This window comes from Talpa occidentalis, unplaced genomic scaffold (genome assembly GCF_014898055.3).
Source record: "Talpa occidentalis isolate TD23 unplaced genomic scaffold, MPIMG_talOcc4v2.1 talOcc4.9, whole genome shotgun sequence".
Classification (NCBI taxonomy): domain Eukaryota; kingdom Metazoa; phylum Chordata; class Mammalia; order Eulipotyphla; family Talpidae; genus Talpa; species Talpa occidentalis.
In genome coordinates this window covers 114,276,957-114,295,032 of record NW_023605305.1, presented here as the reverse complement: position 1 = coordinate 114,295,032, position 18,076 = coordinate 114,276,957, and the positions used below count along the sequence as shown (strand labels likewise).

Here is an 18,076-nt window from a genome sequence, read left to right as displayed (position 1 = left end):
CTTTTTCCTGAGCACTTAGAAGTAGAGTAATTCAGAGCCCATCAGTGAGTATGAGCTGTTCCAATTGTTCCTTCCAGTGTACATTAGCTTGCACTTGTCTACATAAAATTTCAAAGAATCATAGATATCAGAGATGGAAAAGACCAGTTAGTTTATCAAATCTGCCCACTCTGCCAGTGAAAGCAAGCAAAGGAAGGATTCTATCAGTTCATGCTATTTTAATGATCCTTATTAATGAAAATTACAATGCTTGTTTATATTACATGGCTTCTTTCATTCCAAAGTCAATTAAGATGCTTTTTTTTTTTTTTTTAAGGCAATGTTTCTTTTCAAAAAGGGCTCTGGGGTCCAGGCATCAATGTTCATCACCAAAGCCAACCCAGCAAAGCCACTGAGTAAGGCAGGGGCCCCTTGGGGTGTTCTTGGGGGTTGCAAAGGTGAGTAGAAATTAAAGCTCAGCCCTATTTATCACCTACGTAGGGCTCTGTGGTAGTGAGCTTTTCTTATGATCACTCTAAGGAAAGTTCCAGATGACAAGGACAGTGGGGGACTAGAGAGAGTCCTCAGGCTTTAGGGATTGAGGAAGAGTTCGTTAGGAAAGTGACATTTGCACCAGACCTTTAAGGAAACCTGAACGTAATGTGCAGAATGCTGGGAAGCGGACTTGACAAAGAACCAAACCAAACCAAGAGACCTTAGCCGGATTTCTCCCTTACTCTGTAAAGACGAGTCTGTACAGTCCCACTGCAAGTGGGTATCCTCTGTATACAGAAGGCGTCTACTTGGCCTCTTGAAACAAGATCAGGATGTGGAGGCTCCATTTAATTACCAACCAGAAACAATAATCCAAATACACAGAATACTGATCTGAATATACTGATAGGGATAAGACAGAATGTTTTACATTAGAATTGCCTCCAATTTTTTTTTAAATGGTCTAGTATTGTATGCAAGGAAAATTGGGCATTCCCAACTACTGACTGAAATCTCCAGTGACTAGATAAATGACTCACTTGCCAGTATCTAGAACCATTCAATACCACACAATGTAGTCAAATACTGATACTGTGTATTATGCGGTCGCTTGAAGGACTTGCAGGGCTTTGTGGATTGCTGGGTTCCCAACCATCTATGTTGGATGCACAGAACAAAGAATTCCACTTTCCGTCTCCCTTGATAGAAACACCAATATATTTGTATGTTTAGTAAGAATAGCTGTCTACTTTTAGTCAAGGAACCTAATCTTTGAAAGCACTATTATCAGTCAACATATGATTGCAGTAGTTAGTTGCTTTAGACCAGCCTTCATAAAAATCTCATGTGAAGAAAAGGAAACTACAGAAGACTCCCAGTACTTCTGTATTTGTCCCCTCAACTCCCATTGCAGGGTCGTCTCCAGGATGAAGCTTCCCTAGGTCCTCCCACCACCATTCCCTTTACCACGGAATTAATTATTTTCTCTCTGATCTACCACATGACCTTGGTGCATTTCTGTATGCTTTATTATTAGTTGTGTGAACATCTATCTCCCTCCAGGAGAATGAAAGCACCTTAAAGGGAGGGATTCGCTCTTACTCGTCTCGCATTCACTACACCGAGCTTATTTTTCCTTGCCTGACCCACAGCAGATACTCAACACCTGTCGGCTACATCATTTGGTCAGGCCTGAGAGATCTTAAAATTTCCCTGGGAACCTTTTCCAGAATTTGCCCTTGGCTGTCTAATCATGGCGCCAGCTTCAGAGGCAGCTAGGTAGATGTGTACCTCTGACTATCCTTCATCCAGTCAGCACAAATCTTGGGTAGTGAACAGCGGAAGTGCTCCCCTAGAAGGATCTGCTCATGAGTCAGTCGTGTTCACATTCATCACTTATGTGAATCTGGAAAACGCTGATGTGGGCCTGGCCGCAGGGTAGACAGACTCTCACACAAGTTCTGGTCTCCACTTACCAGTTAGGCAAGTTAAACTCTAGACCTCAGTTCCCTACACTGTGAGATGCAGACATTCATCTCACCTATCTTGGTTAAGTAAGATAATGCATGAAAGGGTCTAGCTCATAGCAAATAATTAAATATTACTATTATGTTTCATAAAGTAGAAACAGTAATACAAATCTTTTAGGATTATTATAAGGAATGCATGATATAACAAGTAAAATTTTACTGAACACATTGTTCTGTTGATGGTTCCTTCCTACGTGCTGGAATAATCACTACGATTGACTGAGCACCAGTATGTCTTTGGTAATGTGTCCAAGTCACTTTAAATATATTATACCATCTGATTTAATTCCCATAATAAGCTATTGAAATAATAATCATTATTCCTGTTTTACAGATGAGTAAATTGAGTTTCAGAGAGAATAAATAACCAACCCAAGGTCATGTCATTAGTTTGAGACAGATTGTTCTAGAAACATACGATAAGAGGGATCAAATATAGCATAGAAAACTAGAAGAAGAAATTATAGGAGGGAAGCAAAGGCAGAAACCCCCTAAGGAGTTTGGGTTCCTCTTTACATTCTCCCTGATCCCCAATTCCAGGATTCTGATTGCTTTTTAAACTAGTCTCTGGGATCCATGTCAATATAATCTTATTCTTACTACTCACCTACTCTTGCTTTTTAATAAATGTGTGAAAAAAAGTCATTCACCTAAGAACTAACTCTAACAAACTTCCTCCTCCCAATTTTTTCCTGATTATAAATTTTCTGTTTGTTCTCAGGTTCTTCTTAGCTCAGTTATACTCATTGTCATCCATGAAACCTTTGAATTTTTAATAACCTGGTTATGCTTAATTTCCTAGACTTCCATAATGGGTCTATGTTAGCTATGTCAAGTACACTTGTTGCCAGCTACACGGAAGGAAAGATGGCCCCTTCCATAGTTGTTACTAAAAGGCCATCTAGTTTCATATCAAGAGACCAGCCCCTGACCTACCCACCTCCCTCAGTTTCAGGATCTTGGACTAGAGAGGTACGGCTTTGACACATTTTTCTAGCAACTCCAACCATAGTCTGGTTAGGGACCTATGAGAGTGGTAATGCAAAGATGTGTTGGGGTCATTGGATTCTTTCTTGGGAATCTGAATTAGGTAATTCTGAGAGAATAAAGCAATTATCAGAGAAAACTACAAGTGAAAGAATATAAGGAAAGTGTCATGAGGAAGCAGCCATGACGGAGTTGGGGTGGAGAGGGTCTTGGCAAGTCAAAGACGCAACGTTAGGGATAAGCGATAGCTATGAAATTGAGGGACGTGACTCAGAGTCCAGCTAGAAGACCAACAGGTCACAGAAAGGGCCCAAGGAATGCAAACTCGCCGTGAATGAATGGCATTGCTACAAGAGCTGCCTCAGCGCCTTCTAGTTCAGTCTGCGTGCATCCTCACAACAAATAGCCCTATGAAGCCCGGTTTTTGCAGCATATTTTGAGAAGAGTAAAGCTAAATTTATTAACCTCTTCTTTGTTTCAAATGGGTCACAGCGGCAGAGTCCTGGAATCAAGTGTTAATATTCTTTGCTTGTCCAGATTTCCTTAAAGATCTCTGTTTTCCCGTTTCTGAGACAGAAGAAACTGCTTTTCGGCAACTATCTGCTACCAAGACAAACTCCACCATCTTATTTATCATCTGCGATTCTTTGATATGTTAAAAAAAAAACAACCCTTGGGTAAGGGGACCACAAAATCCAAAATAGGAAATATGACAAATGAGATTTAGGGAGAACGGTGGGCATAAGGAAAGGGACGACTCAGATACGAAAACAATTTGCTATGAATGGGGTGATTTATTCCTTGCAAAAGGGGGGAAGGGTGAATACTCTAAGAAATGTCCTTTTTTTATGGGGGACATAAAGTTGTATCATTTAAGATTGCTGCATGAGAGTCTTTCTGCGTTTAAACTTATGAATAAGCTGTATTTCAACGTGAATTGTTTATTCGTCCAGCAGCATTTGTCGCTCCCTGCTCTGTTTCACCCCATGCTAGGTATCACTGTTCCAAAAACTAAAGAGAGCCTCGAGCCTGGAGGAGCTGTCGTTCAGAGAGGAGGCAGACACCAGCCACTGGGATAAGTGTACACCCAGCCCAGCAGCAATGGAGCAGATAGGAAGAGTTGGGCCTAAGAAGCATCCAGAAAGAAATGCCCAGGATGAGGTTCGAAGGAACACTGGGTGTTGGCTTATAAAGGATGAGGCCTGGGCCTTAGCACAAGAGCTCAAATCCCACCTTCTTTAGACTGTGGTTGCCTTAAGCACCTCACTGTGTTACGGGTTTCTGTATAGTGGGCCTCTGAGACAGGCATCCCTGCAGAAAGTGGGTGTTTGACCCATATTCAAAATGCCCCTTGTCCATAGGCCCTCAGCAAAATTTTCCTTCTTAGACATACACTAACCACACAGGTCCCAAGGATAACGGGAAGCCGAATATACCTAGTAGCAGACCAGATAAAGCCACCCAGAGGTTCACAAGTTTCTCTTCAGAGCAAATGTTGGCTTGACTGCCATTACAGTTTACTTTGAGTTTGTGTATTTTTTTCTCAAAAAAAAAGACTGATTATGAATTTTGTGGAAATTACTAAAGTCCTCCAAAGCTTAGCTTAGAAGCATTTGAATCTTTAAGTGACTACCATAAAAATACTTTTGAGGATTACTTAGAACACTAAAAATTAGATCACCAGCAATAATAAGTAGAATGTGAGTTTCTTTTCCTCTATATTTAGCATTCATCAATAACCAAATATTTCAGATATTTTCCACAGTGTATATTCTTAAATGCTAAAAAGCTTCCTGGTTATGCCACTTCATAAACCTATTCCTGTTTTCCCGTCTTCAAAGTCAATAATACATTTCTCTTATGTATCTACTTCAGGGTTGTTATAAAGTGAAGCCAGAGAGCCGATGTCAGGAATTTTAAACAGCCATGATAAAGGAATAATATAAGCAAAAAATTACTATAGATGGTCTTCAAAATTCCCTTCCCCTGTTAGAAGGTAATTACCTTACATACTTTTTTTTTTCATACAGAAATAAGACCAATTCAAAGAGGGTCCATGATTTAATCTCAAAGCAGCCTTGCACGGGCCTTCCTTGCAACAAGCAAGAGGATATTCCTAAAACGTAGCAGAAGACTTTACTCTGGAGTCCTAAATATTGCATTAAGAACTACCATGTAAAATGTTAAAATTATGTCTTCTCAGAGGTTTAACCAATTTCAAATGAATAATGCTTGGAATTCCTCATAGCATGATTAATAGAAGCATCGTTCATTCTCCCTTCTCTGCCCCTCTCCTGGCCACATTTCAGGAGCAGTTTATTACTCACATCCTACAGGCGCACACGACACACACACACGCACACACACAGACGCAGAACACCATGTCACAGTCTCCAGCAGCACCTGCAAGAGTTGTGTGTCATAAAGATTGTCAGTCTCCTCATCACCCCCCAAAGCATAATATCAAACACACAGCATGTCGCGTTAACACCCCAGTTGCTTCAACTGGTCCCTCACATCCTCAAAACAATGTGTAAGCAGGATGTAAAAAGACACAGCACAATTTCTATGAAAAAGCACGTGAGAATAGTGAAGCTCAGAGATGTACCAGCGCCCGTCCATTTTAAATTCCTACTTATCATACAGGAAGACATGCATTCAAAACAGCCTATTCTTTGGAAAATGGTTCTTTAGTCTCCTTGCACATGTGCCTGCATGCTGACTGGCAAATTCTCTTAAAATCCATAAATTAAAATCTCACTTCTTTTCTATTATGTTTTTCACTTCAAAATGCCAACACTTTGTATGACTGTGTAAGGACTAAACCTCTAATCCCCACAAAACTCCTATTTCCCCTTTGGTAACCATGGTTCTTGCATTGGGCCTTGTATAGGGAGGTGCCAAGACCAGATTCATGGAAAAGCCTGTTCCTAAAATCAGAGAAATACTGAATAACAGCGCTGGGAGGACTCTTCGAGACGATTCTGTCCCATCCTCTCATTGTCACAGAAGTCCAGGACCTAGAATGGGGAGTTCAAGGTCAAGGCTGGCAAAAACAGAACCTGGTCCAACGTACTTTGTTCCAAAAAAAAGTCATTAAATTATATTCAGGAATCCCTTTCTTTGGATTAACATTTAAATCTCAATCTTTAAAAATGGGACCGAAGCTAAGGCATTTATTTTAATGCCCTGTCAACACAGTGTCTTTGACCTAAATATCGTGCTGGTCGCCTCGCCTCTTTGCTTCCTGTCTCTTGAAGGGATTTGACCCAACAAGGGAGAATTAATCGTCCTGCCGTGTTGCCCCTTATTTTCTTGTGAGTGTCTGGTTGAGTCCCACCCCCTTCCTCGAATGGAACAGAAGGATGGCAATATTAATTAACTCATAGGGCTGTTACAGGAGGGGGCTAAGAAGGTATCACTTGAAAGTGCATCAGATGCCAAGGGTTAAAAGAAATGGAGAAAATTTCCATTTTATATCGTCTATATATGGGTTCTTGGGAGGAGCCTCATAAAACTCTACAAAATTCTCTCTAATAAAACTTCATACAGGCCACTAATAACCTCTGAGTTGGGGGCATGTCCTGTGCATTGAGCTGGCTTTACCTTCAGTCTAAAGGCACAAACAGTTTTATTTATACACAGACCCACACACTGCACCTTCTAGAAGTCTCCAGCCTTCATCTTTAATCTCCCAGAGTTAAGAATGAGCCAGAGCACTGCTGCCCGGGCCCCTCGTTCTGTTAAATCTTCCTTGCCCACCAGCCCCTGTTTTGTTCACTTCTTACCCCCCTTTCAGAATACTCTCCCCCTGGGCCTACTCAGGTGGCCTCTTTCAGAGGCAGCTCCAGCAGCAGACACATGGAGTGGGGGGTGCTGTGCCGGAAGTGATCAAACACTTGCAAATGGCATCATGTGCTCGCAGGAGGAGGCAGTGGCCACAGGTGCCAAATGCAGATCACGGTGGCAGCCCGGGTGGGGCTGCTGCAGCGGCTGGTGCTCCTCTGTGTTGTGTGTGACAACGTCGCGCGCATAGCGGTGACTCTCATTTTACTCATCACAGGGCTTAACCACACAACCTGTGTGGGTTCCCAAAGTATAGGCATCAAACCTATGATTTATGTGTGGGTGGGCATGTCTGTCTTTGCTTCAAACTACTAAATTAATCTAGAAAAAAAGAAAAGATGGATTGACAACACTGAAGAAAACACGCCTCTGAGGACTAAAGGAAAAACACAATGCAGAAAAGGGTGATACAAGCACGAACACAAATCTGCCTCCGTGGAGACGACCGGCCTTGCAGTCATTTATTCTCTCCAAGTAAGGCCACACGTTGGACAGACTGGGATGTTCCTAGCTCTGGCCTCCTCAAAGCAGCAAGACTTTAGTAACCCCTCCGAAGTGGGACCATGGAAGAGATTTCGGAATTATTTTTCTCTTTATAGCTACGGGTCCTTGTTGGGGGGGTGGGAAGGAAAAGCCATTTTGTTACACTGTTGTTGTCTTTGGGGTTTCAAGATGGCAAGCACAAGAGTATCTTCTGCATCCAAGTGTTTAGTATCAACTGGAAGAACTAGGGGCACATGAAGGGACTCCAGAGCCCCGACTGGTCTCCTCCAATTTTTGAACCATGCAGATAAGGACCAGAGAGGCTGGTGACTCCCGTGAAGCTATGTAACAGGACAGGTGGAAATGGCTAGCGGACAGCATCTCTGCCTCTGCCGCGTTGTGTTAGTGGAGAGAAAGCACCGGAAACAGAGCATCTTCCGCAGTCTTTGGAGGTGCTGGGGCATTCTGTGGTGGGGTGGCGCCAGTGCACGGGGGCTTGGCTGTGGCAAGAACTCAGCCACCAAGAGACGAGCACAGTTAGCTTCTGTCTAGTTACAGACTTCAGGTTAATTAGGTAGACGGCTTTCTGTCCTTCACTCTAGTATCTGCATGCCACTCGATACACGTTATCAGTGTTATAATTACTCACTTCTTTAACTATGTGGTTCATGTTAATGACAGCAGCAGACTGCAAAGGGCGCATCTGCCTCGTTCTTTCCTACATTTTCATTCCCAACAAAGTGCCCGGTGCCTAGTAAATGCCCCTAAAATATAAGTGGAATAAAAAGTGAGTACACGAGTGAACGCACACAAAATCAAGCTGTCACACAGGCCAGTTTGCGCCGTGTGTCCTGACCAGGCCTGAGCATGCCCACCTTGGACAGACCCAAGTGTGTGCAAAAATCGAGCGTGGAGGCCAGGTGAGGGTGGCCTGCAAGGTGACCCGCGGGGCCGGGGACCCCAGCTGTGGCTGAAGGCCAGGGCAGCTTCATGGAGCTGCCTCATGTTACTGGGGCTCTTACCTGGGCCCTCGCGTCCCCATGTGTCCATTTAAAACTTGACAAATAGCCTTTTACTTTGTGGTTCTGCTAGGAAGATATCTGGACCCTAAAATCTTGCCAGAAACAAACCATGGTGAGATCTTCTGCTTCCAAAGTAGAAAGCAATTAAGTTTTAAAATGGGCAGGCAGGACAGCTCTGTCCTAATGAAACATGATGGGGGGGGGGGGGGGGGGGGGGGGGGGGGGTTCTTGTCAGACCCAGGCCGATAAATATCCTTCCTTCTTCCTCTGTCACGCCCAGAAGTCAGGGCCTCCAGGCCTCTGTGGGAAGGACGTAAATATCCTCATATTCTTACAGCCCCTGCTTCCATCTCTAGCTGTCACGGGCAGTCAGCCTGATAAACATTTGCAGTTAGAATGGGAGAAGGCACAGCCTCCCAGGCGCTTACAGATTTTTTTCGACAAGTAGCAGAGTCACAGAAAACCTAGAATTAGGTAAGAAAGCGAAATGCCCCCAGAGAATTCAAAGAGAGCTACAACTGAGAACCTTGAAACAATCGCCGTGGAAGAAGAGAGGCGAGAAAATCCACCATCTAAGGAAACAAGCGCGTTTTTCTTAAAATTAAAAAAAAGAACGACCATGTTAGACCCTGATCTGCGCCCTCTCCTCCCATCTCTCAAGATGTCACTTTAACAAGCAAGAGGTTTTATCCACAAACCGCCGGGCGAGTAAACAGGCTGCACATTCTTCCCCTCACACCCACAGTGAGGTATTTACTCTCTGATAAACAGCAATTGTAAATAAATCTCATTTAATCTCTCAAAGCCACAATAAAAATCTTTAACCTCCAAGGTAGAGTTTACAGATGTGTCTGCAAGCTCGGAAGAAACTCCTCTTCCCGGGAGCCACGTTTTCCCTCCCGAGCATCTCACATTGACCTTCTTTTTAAAAAAAATATGTCCGAGGGAGGCGGACCGGGCAACCCGACGCCTCCCACCCCATTCTCTGGACAAATCGGCCAATAAATCTCACGAAAAGACACAAGAGAAAAAGACAGAAGCCAACAGGTGGAAAAAGGCTTTTTGTTCCCTTAGAAATGCGCAGACATTTGATCTGTGTCCCCGGGTCTATTTGTCTCCAGGGTCTTAAATGATGGTTTTATTATCACGACGAGGATGATCAAGAATAATGATAACACTTGCCCGGATTCCGCAGGCTCTGGCGGAGGATTTCTCCCCGCTTTTGGACAGAACCCTGCGCTCTGCGCGGCCCAGCCCCGGGGTGCGCGCAGCCTCCCCGGCCGACCCCCCGGGTGCTGCAGATGGGGAAACCGAGGCCCGGGGCGCCCCGCAACTCCCGCTCAGCGCCTGCCGCCGGAGACAGCCCCGGGGCTGGAAAAGTTTCTGGCTCGCCTGGCGGCAGAGTTCCCCGCGCCCCCTCCCCGCCGGCCCGCCGCTCCTCCCCGAGAGTCGGGGCTCAGGTGCGGGGGCTCGGGGTGCGCGCCCCCCTGCGCGGCCAGGCGCCCCGGGCCGCGCGTGGGAAGCGCACACGCGCGCACACGCTCCGCACACAAAGCTCCTGCATCGCGGGGCGCCCGCGGGGCCCCCCCAACCCCGGCCCGCCGCCCGCTCCCGGGGCCTGGGGCTCCGGGCCGGCTCGGAACCGGCTCCGCCTCGCGCCTCCAGCCCCGGCTTCCCTCGCCGGTTCTCGCTCGCGCGCTCGGCCGCCTCCCACCCTCTGCATCCACTCGGGCTCCCCCAGCAGCCCGGAGGCGCCGATCCTGTTCCTGGGGTTCCCTAGAAAGAGGGGCCAGCCCCAGCCGCGCCCTGGAAGACTTGCAGGGCGGGCGAGGCGCGAGCTCCACTAGCAGGAGCCCCGCGCCCCCCCTGAGCAGCAGGGGCGAGACCCCCACTTCCAGGCACGGGCAAGCCCGCCTGCCGCCGAGGAAGGGATTGTTGGGGCTCTTACCTTTTTTATGAGGAGAAATTCTGGAGAATCATTTCAGAAACTGAGGGGGAAAGTGAATGAAACAAAAAAGACCCTTTTCCTGCAATCCCTGGCCTCCCGGTATCAAGACACTAGGACAACATCAAAGCAACTTAGGGGGAACACTTTAGGGGCCTATTGTCTGCTCTGGTCTGATCTGTTTTTCTTCTGACTCCCCCTCGCTGCGCTGACACTTGGTACGGCCCAGGCATTCATGCCAAGTAGCTTTCACACATGGAAGCTTGTCTCCAGCAATTGCTGACAAGCCACAAACAAGACATTCTCCCTCCCTTCTCCGTGGCCCCCCCACTGGTCCCCTCCACCTTCTCCTCCCCCTTTCTTCTGAATGCAAACTAAAACTCTCCAGTGACAGGCAGGCTTGCAGGCCTGGCCTAGCTGCATGCAGCCTCTCTCTCTCTCTCTCTCTCTCTCTCTCTCTCTCTAGCTCGCTCGCTCGCAAGCAGCAGCTCAGCTAGTTGCTGCTGTATGGTGGAGTTACACAGGAAAAAGCTAGGCTGAGCTGGGGGCAGGGACAGAAATGCAGGGAGAGCGAAGCCGCCTCCTGTGTCCTGGTAAAATGGCAGAAGAGAGGTGAGCCCTCTGGAGAGCCAGCAGCGGCCACGCACGTGTGCAGAGACCCCCGGGGCAGGCCGCTCCGCAGAGGGCGAGGAATGACCCCACAAAGGAAAAAGCAAAGTCCCACCAGCTTGGGGCTGGGGGGCGCGTGGAGAGAGTGGGTGCACCCAGGACCCCGGTTTCGGTTGAATGTTTGGCTTCTCTTCTTTATAGTAGAGAGAAACGTGTTCCCTGAGGATCTGGTCTTTCTTCACTTGCGTAATTGAGCGTAGACCTGAGCTACTAGTTAAAAGAAAACCATGAAATGTGTAAATGTGCAAGTAAACTTCGCTGTGGGTTCAACTTGTGCCCAGGATGTTTTTAAAGTGGAGCCTTTTTAAAACACACACACACACACAGAGAGAGAGAGAGAGAGAGAGAGAGAGAAACCCTGGAGAGCAGGAGCTGGGAGAGTAGGAACAAGTAGTGTAAACTCTGAGCTGTGAAGTGTGATGCCGAAGTTCCCGATCGCCAGGCTGCTGCGATTTATGGAGGGAGGCTGGGCACTGCGGGCTGGGGGAGGGTGAGCCTGTGAGCTGTTTTCTAGGAATGAGGGGGAATGAGGTAGGATAATGAATATGGCAAGAAACAAGCAGGAATTTGATTGGTGTGGAGGGAGGAAGAAGGTGGGGGTGTCAGGGAGGGAAGAGAGAGAGAGAGAGAGAGAGAGAGAGAGAAACACTGCTTTTTAAAAAGAAAAATGGAAACGCAGAGATTGAAACATGGGAAGTAAATGAGGTGGCACAGGCATAAAATGTGAACACAAAGAAACACAAAGGAGGTGCAGATTTGCAGATGGCAGGAAACCAGAAGGGCCAATTGAGATCAAGGACTCAGGATGAATGTGTGACATTCACATTTTTAGCATGTGTGGAGTCAGGCCTGGCACGCCGGGGCGGGTGTCCTGGAGCGAGCCCAGAAGCCCAGCGCCTGCCCGCAGCCTAACCAGCTCTGGGATTTTGCACGCAGGCTGCTTACACTCTTCCTCAGAATCTTCCTCTCCAGCATGGAAATGACTTGAACATGCATCGCTCACCCCTTCGTAGAGTGCAAGAAGGGATAAACCATGACTCTGTACACTGAAACGAAGAATCACTACTGAAAACACCACCTCGAAGCCACGCCTGGTCCGGCCAGCGCTCCCCGGTTCTCCACCGTGTCTGCCCCTTGGAACCGTCTGTCCCACTCCTGCTACTGCTAAAGATCATGACAGTGGTGCTAGCAAGAGCCATGATTACTGTGGATCGAGTATTTATGTAATTGTCAACATTTCCCCAGGCATTTATCCCATGAAGTCATTTCTATTAAAACCATCACCAGTGGCAGATGATGAGAAGCGAGGCGCAGAGAGGGCAAACAACTTGCCTGAGCTCGCACAGCAGGGTGGGCTGAGCTGAAATCGGAGTCCGGTCTCTGTGGGTTCAGAGCTCAGGCATCTCCCAGCACTTCAAGTTCCCCAACCTGAGGAGCCGGTTCCCAGGTTCCCACGGTGCCCAAGTCAACAGCCCTGCGTGTGCTTTGTTCCTGCAGTGCCGGGGGCAGGTTGGCCTCACGTTGAGCCCAGGGACCCTCTGACCTCCCTTTGACAGCCCACTGACTCAGTGTCCACTTCCAAGTGCTGGTGACTCACCACACACAATGAGGTCTGCTTGACAAGAGTTTTAGAAAGGGTCAGCATAACCTGGGGTGATTTACAGATTGCCAGCCATGGTGAAAGGCGCTCAGACCAGGAAGTCATGCCTTCCTTAAAAAAAGTTTTAAAAGCAAAGTAATAATAGCCACAAGGTATGGTCAATAATGGTGGCGATGGCCACACTTAGCAAGCCCTCACAGAGAGCAAACAGCCCATAGGTGTAAACTATTTAATGCCCCCATTTGCTAGATGGAGAAGCTGATGCACAGAGTTTCTAGAATGTACGAAGGTCACCCAGCAGGGAATGCTGGATGAGGTCCCGTCTGCCTGTTCTTCCAGAGGCCAAGCTCTTGCGCACCGCTAAGGGGGTGTCTCCAATGGAAGGGGAGAGGCAATACCGTCCTAGATTTTTCACACGTGTTGTTGAATCTCATGCATGTCCCCTGAGTAGCTAGTGAAGAAGAAAGCGTGTTTCTGGGTCCCCAAACAGCCTTGACTTCAATCCTCCATGGTCCCACCCACAGGGGACAGAGAATCCCCAACTTCTGCAGCAGAACGTTTTGGGGTGACCACCAGTTCAGCTTATCTTCCCTCCAGCACGATGGCTTGCACCTGTCAACTCCAAAGAAAAGTGAAAATCCAAGTGGATAAGCGAGCAAGGTGAAAGCTGAGTGTGTCTAAGCTCATTTCATAGGACTTCTGAATACTAAGCGTGGCGTGTAGAAGAACATGCTCCAGGTCCTTGGAACTGGATTCTGGTGCCAAACTCTGCCACCCATCAGTGTGCGAACTGGGTCTTGGTGGCTGAGCCTTCTTCAATTATAAAGTGAGATCATGACATTAACTCTAGAACCCGCTTCAGTGTTGAAACGCTATCATTCTAATAGGTGTCCAGATGATGAGGAAAAGATTAGAAGCCACGGTAACTGAGGAGATGTGTGTTTGTCCTCGAGGAGGTGGTGGCATCGAGGGCTGGAGCCAAAAAAACCCCTTCTTGTGCTGACCCACCCATATTATGCCAGAGCTCTTCCAAAATAACTTCTACTTCATAGTTCTTTTTCACTTCATTTTGCTTCACTTCTAAACTTCCCACCACCTACAACTTCACTTGCATTATTACTAATCTTATAAAAATGCAAACACCTCTAGAGGGGGTAAGAAAAATCAGCCTTTCACATTTTAGTGTGAATTAGTTTACTAGGCTACTTTCCCTTACACTGGCCATTTAGATTAGAGGGTGAGGTGGAAAGACTAAGGGAGGCAGGCAGGTAGTTTCAGAATTTAGGAGACTCTTTGGCATAAGGCAGGCCTCGTTTAGGGGCTGTTCAGAGTAAAAGAAAGGTAAGGGGGCACTAGCACATGGGATCAACTCTGAGATGGTGAAGAGATACTACCAGGAAAATTACTGATTTCGAGGTTTCATCCGGAGCAAGTCTGGAATTAAAGGAAGGAACAGACACTTAGCTCATCTTCCTCACCGGCATTACCTTTCCCCTGCACCTGGCAGGCTCATGACAGGGTCCTGTGAGCTTGCTAGAGGGCTTAAGTTCCATTGAAAACATGGTTTTTGTGAGGGGGCAAAATACCGTTTCCCAAACTTCTAACCAAACCAATTTACCTTAGAAAACCCAGATATCATCTAATATACCTATTTACTTGTATGGACTTTTAACTGTGGAGGAAAAAACTGTGGAGTTGGACAGGAGTCTTCTCTCTCCTTCACTTTTCTGGAAGGTGAGTCGTCTGACGACATAAAGAAGAGAATCAAGCAGAAAATTAAGAAATAAATCCCCAGACTTACCAAGATAGAGTAGCAATTTCCAGGCAGGCAAGATCAGAACTCACCTCCTCTGAAAATAGCTCTCTCTTCTAATCATAAAGTATAATAAAATATAGCTACCCCTCCCCTGTGATTATCAGGCAAGGTGAAATTCCTGGGTTCTGGAGTGAAAGGCTCTGTGTTCCTGCATCAGTGTGCTTAGAGGCGGAATGACCTTGGCCAAGCCTTGCCACCTTCAGGAGCCACCGTTTCATAACACTGCACATGATACCATGAAGCATCGAGTCACTATGCCGGTGAGCTTGGTAAAAAAGGGCTATGCAAATTCGCTTGGTAATATGTCATGAGAAAAATGTATAATAAGAATAACAGCACCAACTCTGTGCCAGGCGTGTTCTCTGCATGCATTATCTCAGCGTCCTCGCCACTCGCCCGATAAGGAGAGCGCCACTCCAGGGACACAGCGTGACGTGTGTTGATGTGCTGGGTCTCCGGAGCCAGCCAGACTCGGCACTGAGCTACAGGCTCCGCTGCCCTGTGATTTTGGACAAATTACTCAACCTTTCTGAGTTTCCATTTCCTCATTTGTAAAACGAGGATATTAATAGTTTGCCTCATAGGATTATTTTGAGGCTGAAATGAGATAATGAAAACATGTGACATAATTAGCACAGTGCCCAGCACATGAAAAGTAATCAACAAATGTTAGATGCTGTATTTGTCCTCATTTCACAGACTTGATGAGAGGAAGTGCTTTACCCAAGGTCACACGGTTCTTAGCTTTAGAGGGGACCCAAGCCTGGTTCTGTTTGACCCAAAGGACCCTGTTCTTTCCTGCTGTTTCATATTACCTATCTTGCCATCAATTTTTCGGAACCACAAATAATTGAAAGGGTTTCCCAATGACAGCGTCATTTGTTTTACCTTGATTGTCTCCCCATTCGAACTGTTAGTCTGTAAGTATAAACACTCCAGGAAAATACTTTCCATACTGGGCATCTTAGAGAAATGATGCTATTATTTAAAAATGCTCTGTGAAAAGCTCTCACAGAGTAGCTCAGAGCAAAACTCCAGCATCTCAGAAAAGCACTGTGACAACTCAGGTTTTAGAACTTAAAAATTAGGGCCTCCCTGGTGGCACAAGGGGTTAAGATGCAACCTATGAAGCTATCTGTAGCCACTGCAGCACAAGCTCTATCCCCAGCCAGGGAGGTGACCCACAAGGCACAGCAGACCTGTCTCTCCTGTCTCGCCCGCTGCTCCCCTCAGCAGTGTATTTCTGTAGATCCGCCTGTTCAGTTCCTCACTCTGTCTCTGGTGAATCCTCTCACCCCCACACCTCTGGCCTATACCCCAGCTCTTGTCTGCATAGATAAACAAATCTTTAAAAAAATTATAACCTAATATTCCATCAACTTCTCTTCTTTGCTAAGTTCCTGTCAATGAAGTACACGAATGGGCAAAAGTTCAGTACAGGAGTATTGAGGAAAGAAGAACAAGGCATCTAGGTAACCCCAAACATATGGGCTTCTCCCCATACCTTGAGAGATAGGCAGAGAATTGCAAACTATAATTTTTACAAGCCAAAAAAAAAAAATGCTTCAGGGAGTACAACTCGAAAAATATGTATTAACAAGAGATTCACATGATTGAATTCCAGTGAGAGGTGGCAGGTAAAAATAGACCGTCATTGTAGTGGGGAATAGAAACCCCCTCTGCTTCAGAATAAGTGAATACAGCTTCTCCATTCTTTTAAAATGACAATTAATTAGAAGAATGGACTCCGGGCAGGTAGGATGAGGGAAGTGGCCAACATCCTGGATGCCCCCAGCGTTAACACACAATTTTTTTTAAAAGCCCAGATATTCTATTACTTTGTTGTTGTTTTCCAGGCATCTTGCTGAAAAAGCTCTAATTGTTGCAAAAGACCTCTCAATACTTTTAAAGGATCCTGATTAAATGATAAAGGATGGTCAGAAATTTGCTTGAGTTCATCTATTTTGGATTCATGTTGGGTTAACTAAGGATGAAGTGGAGTTCTGTGCATCTCACCAGGGGTGTGACGTGTGCGTGACATGTGTGTGACGTGTGTGTGTGTGTGTGTGTGTGTTTACTCACCCACAGCCCTGATCGACACTATTCCTTACCCCAACTATGAAAATCTTAGTGTTTGTCATGAACAAAGCCTGTGTGTATAATGCAACTGGCATGTTAGTGGGACAGAGAAGCCACTTTGCACTGTTTCTCCTCATCAGGGAGTGGGAGGGCAATTGGCAGCCCCTGAGCCAAGCCTGGGGAATGGGTGTTAGCCCGGGCGAGGGAGGCACAAACAGAACTTACGTGTTTGCCATGGGCTGTATCTATAAATTCCCTTCCCTGAGCTTACCACTCCTCAGAGCAGAAAGAGGCAGGAGAGCTACCACTGGGAGCAACTGGTTTTGGTAAACAAGGAGCCAGCTTCTCCCCCAAGGGAACAGATCAGAGGTGATGTAAAAAAAATAATAACAGTAGAGAGAAACTCTCCAACCTTTCAGGAAAGTAGTGCCGCTCCTGATTGACCTTGGCGGCTGCATTGCTGAGTTTTCTTGACCTTGGTTAATGATAGAGGGTTTCAGGTAAGAACTGGGGCACTCCACTGCCCCCCAGGTCTGCACAGGAGCCAGCAGAGGCAGCAGCTACCTAGACCACTAACCACAGCTAAGTAAGTCTCTGCTCAAACTGGCCTTGAGTTCACTTCAGCCTGATATGGAGAGGGGTCCATTTAAAAGAATGTCTTGCCAGCCTGGCTGCAGAATTTGAGTCGTTCCACCCGGCAGAGCTAGAAGATAATTGCTCTGAAACTATTACAGTTGCATTCATGGTACATCTGGACCTGAGGTTGTTTGACCTCTGAAAACCTGGACTGGAAATAATGCAATTATCTGAACTAAAGACAATTAAATTTATAAAATATACTGAAACCAGGAAAAAGAGATGCATCTTTTATTTCAGATGTCTTTTGCCTAGCAATGGAGCGAGCGCCTTTCATAAAGATGAAAGATGCATTAAAGACTGAATAGTAGGTGATTTTTTATTTGAATTCAGTAAGCATTTGCTATGACCTGTTGTGTGCAAAAAAGTGCTAGGACTGGGGACCCCAAAATGAGCGAGATACTTTCCCAAAATGATTTAAAGGAACACGCCTTCTACATCGTAGGAAAAAGATGCACTCAGGTAACTATAGCACAAGCCAAGAAGTATGGCCAGCAAGTGCCACAGGCATTTTGAGGTGTCTGTCCACCTCCTTCCCTCCATTCTTGGGGAATAATCCTTGGGCTACCCACTCGGATAAACGCTAGCACTTATGCGGTCAGTCCTCTAGCCCAGATTCCCCCAGAAATGAAAAATTAGGACTCCCAGAAGCCAGCTGGTCTCTATTAGCTCTTGAATTGAGACCACTGAGGAAAGAAAAGTAATAAAATTGACTGATCAAAAAGAGAGAGATGAGAGTCCCTGGGGGCCGAGAGAGATCCTGGGTTGCCGGTTTTCCAAACATTAGTGCCAGCTTGGGAAGAGACTTCCTGAATTTAGTTTCCTTAAGATGTTCTGGTTCTAGGGTCTCCCTGGTGGCTCAAGGGGTTGAGTGTCAGCGCTATGAAGCAATCTGCAGCTACTGCAGCCCTTAGCTCAATTCCTGGCTAGGGAGCTGACCCTCACGGCGCAGCAGACCTCTCCTGTCTCCCCGCTGCTCCCCTCAGCAGT

The 18,076-nt window shown here is 46.4% G+C and overlaps 1 long non-coding RNA gene across 1 annotated transcript in view; it reads right to left on the bottom strand.

The window, feature by feature from the left end:
* Positions 1 to 10,546, bottom strand: part of LOC129145222 (uncharacterized) — a 56,320-nt gene extending 45,774 nt beyond the window's left edge. Inside the window, exon 1 of the long non-coding RNA XR_008550448.1 lies at positions 10,290 to 10,546. This is a non-coding gene — a long non-coding RNA (uncharacterized LOC129145222). The remainder of the gene's footprint in view (positions 1 to 10,289) is intronic.
* Positions 10,547 to 18,076: the final 7,530 nt, after the last annotated feature.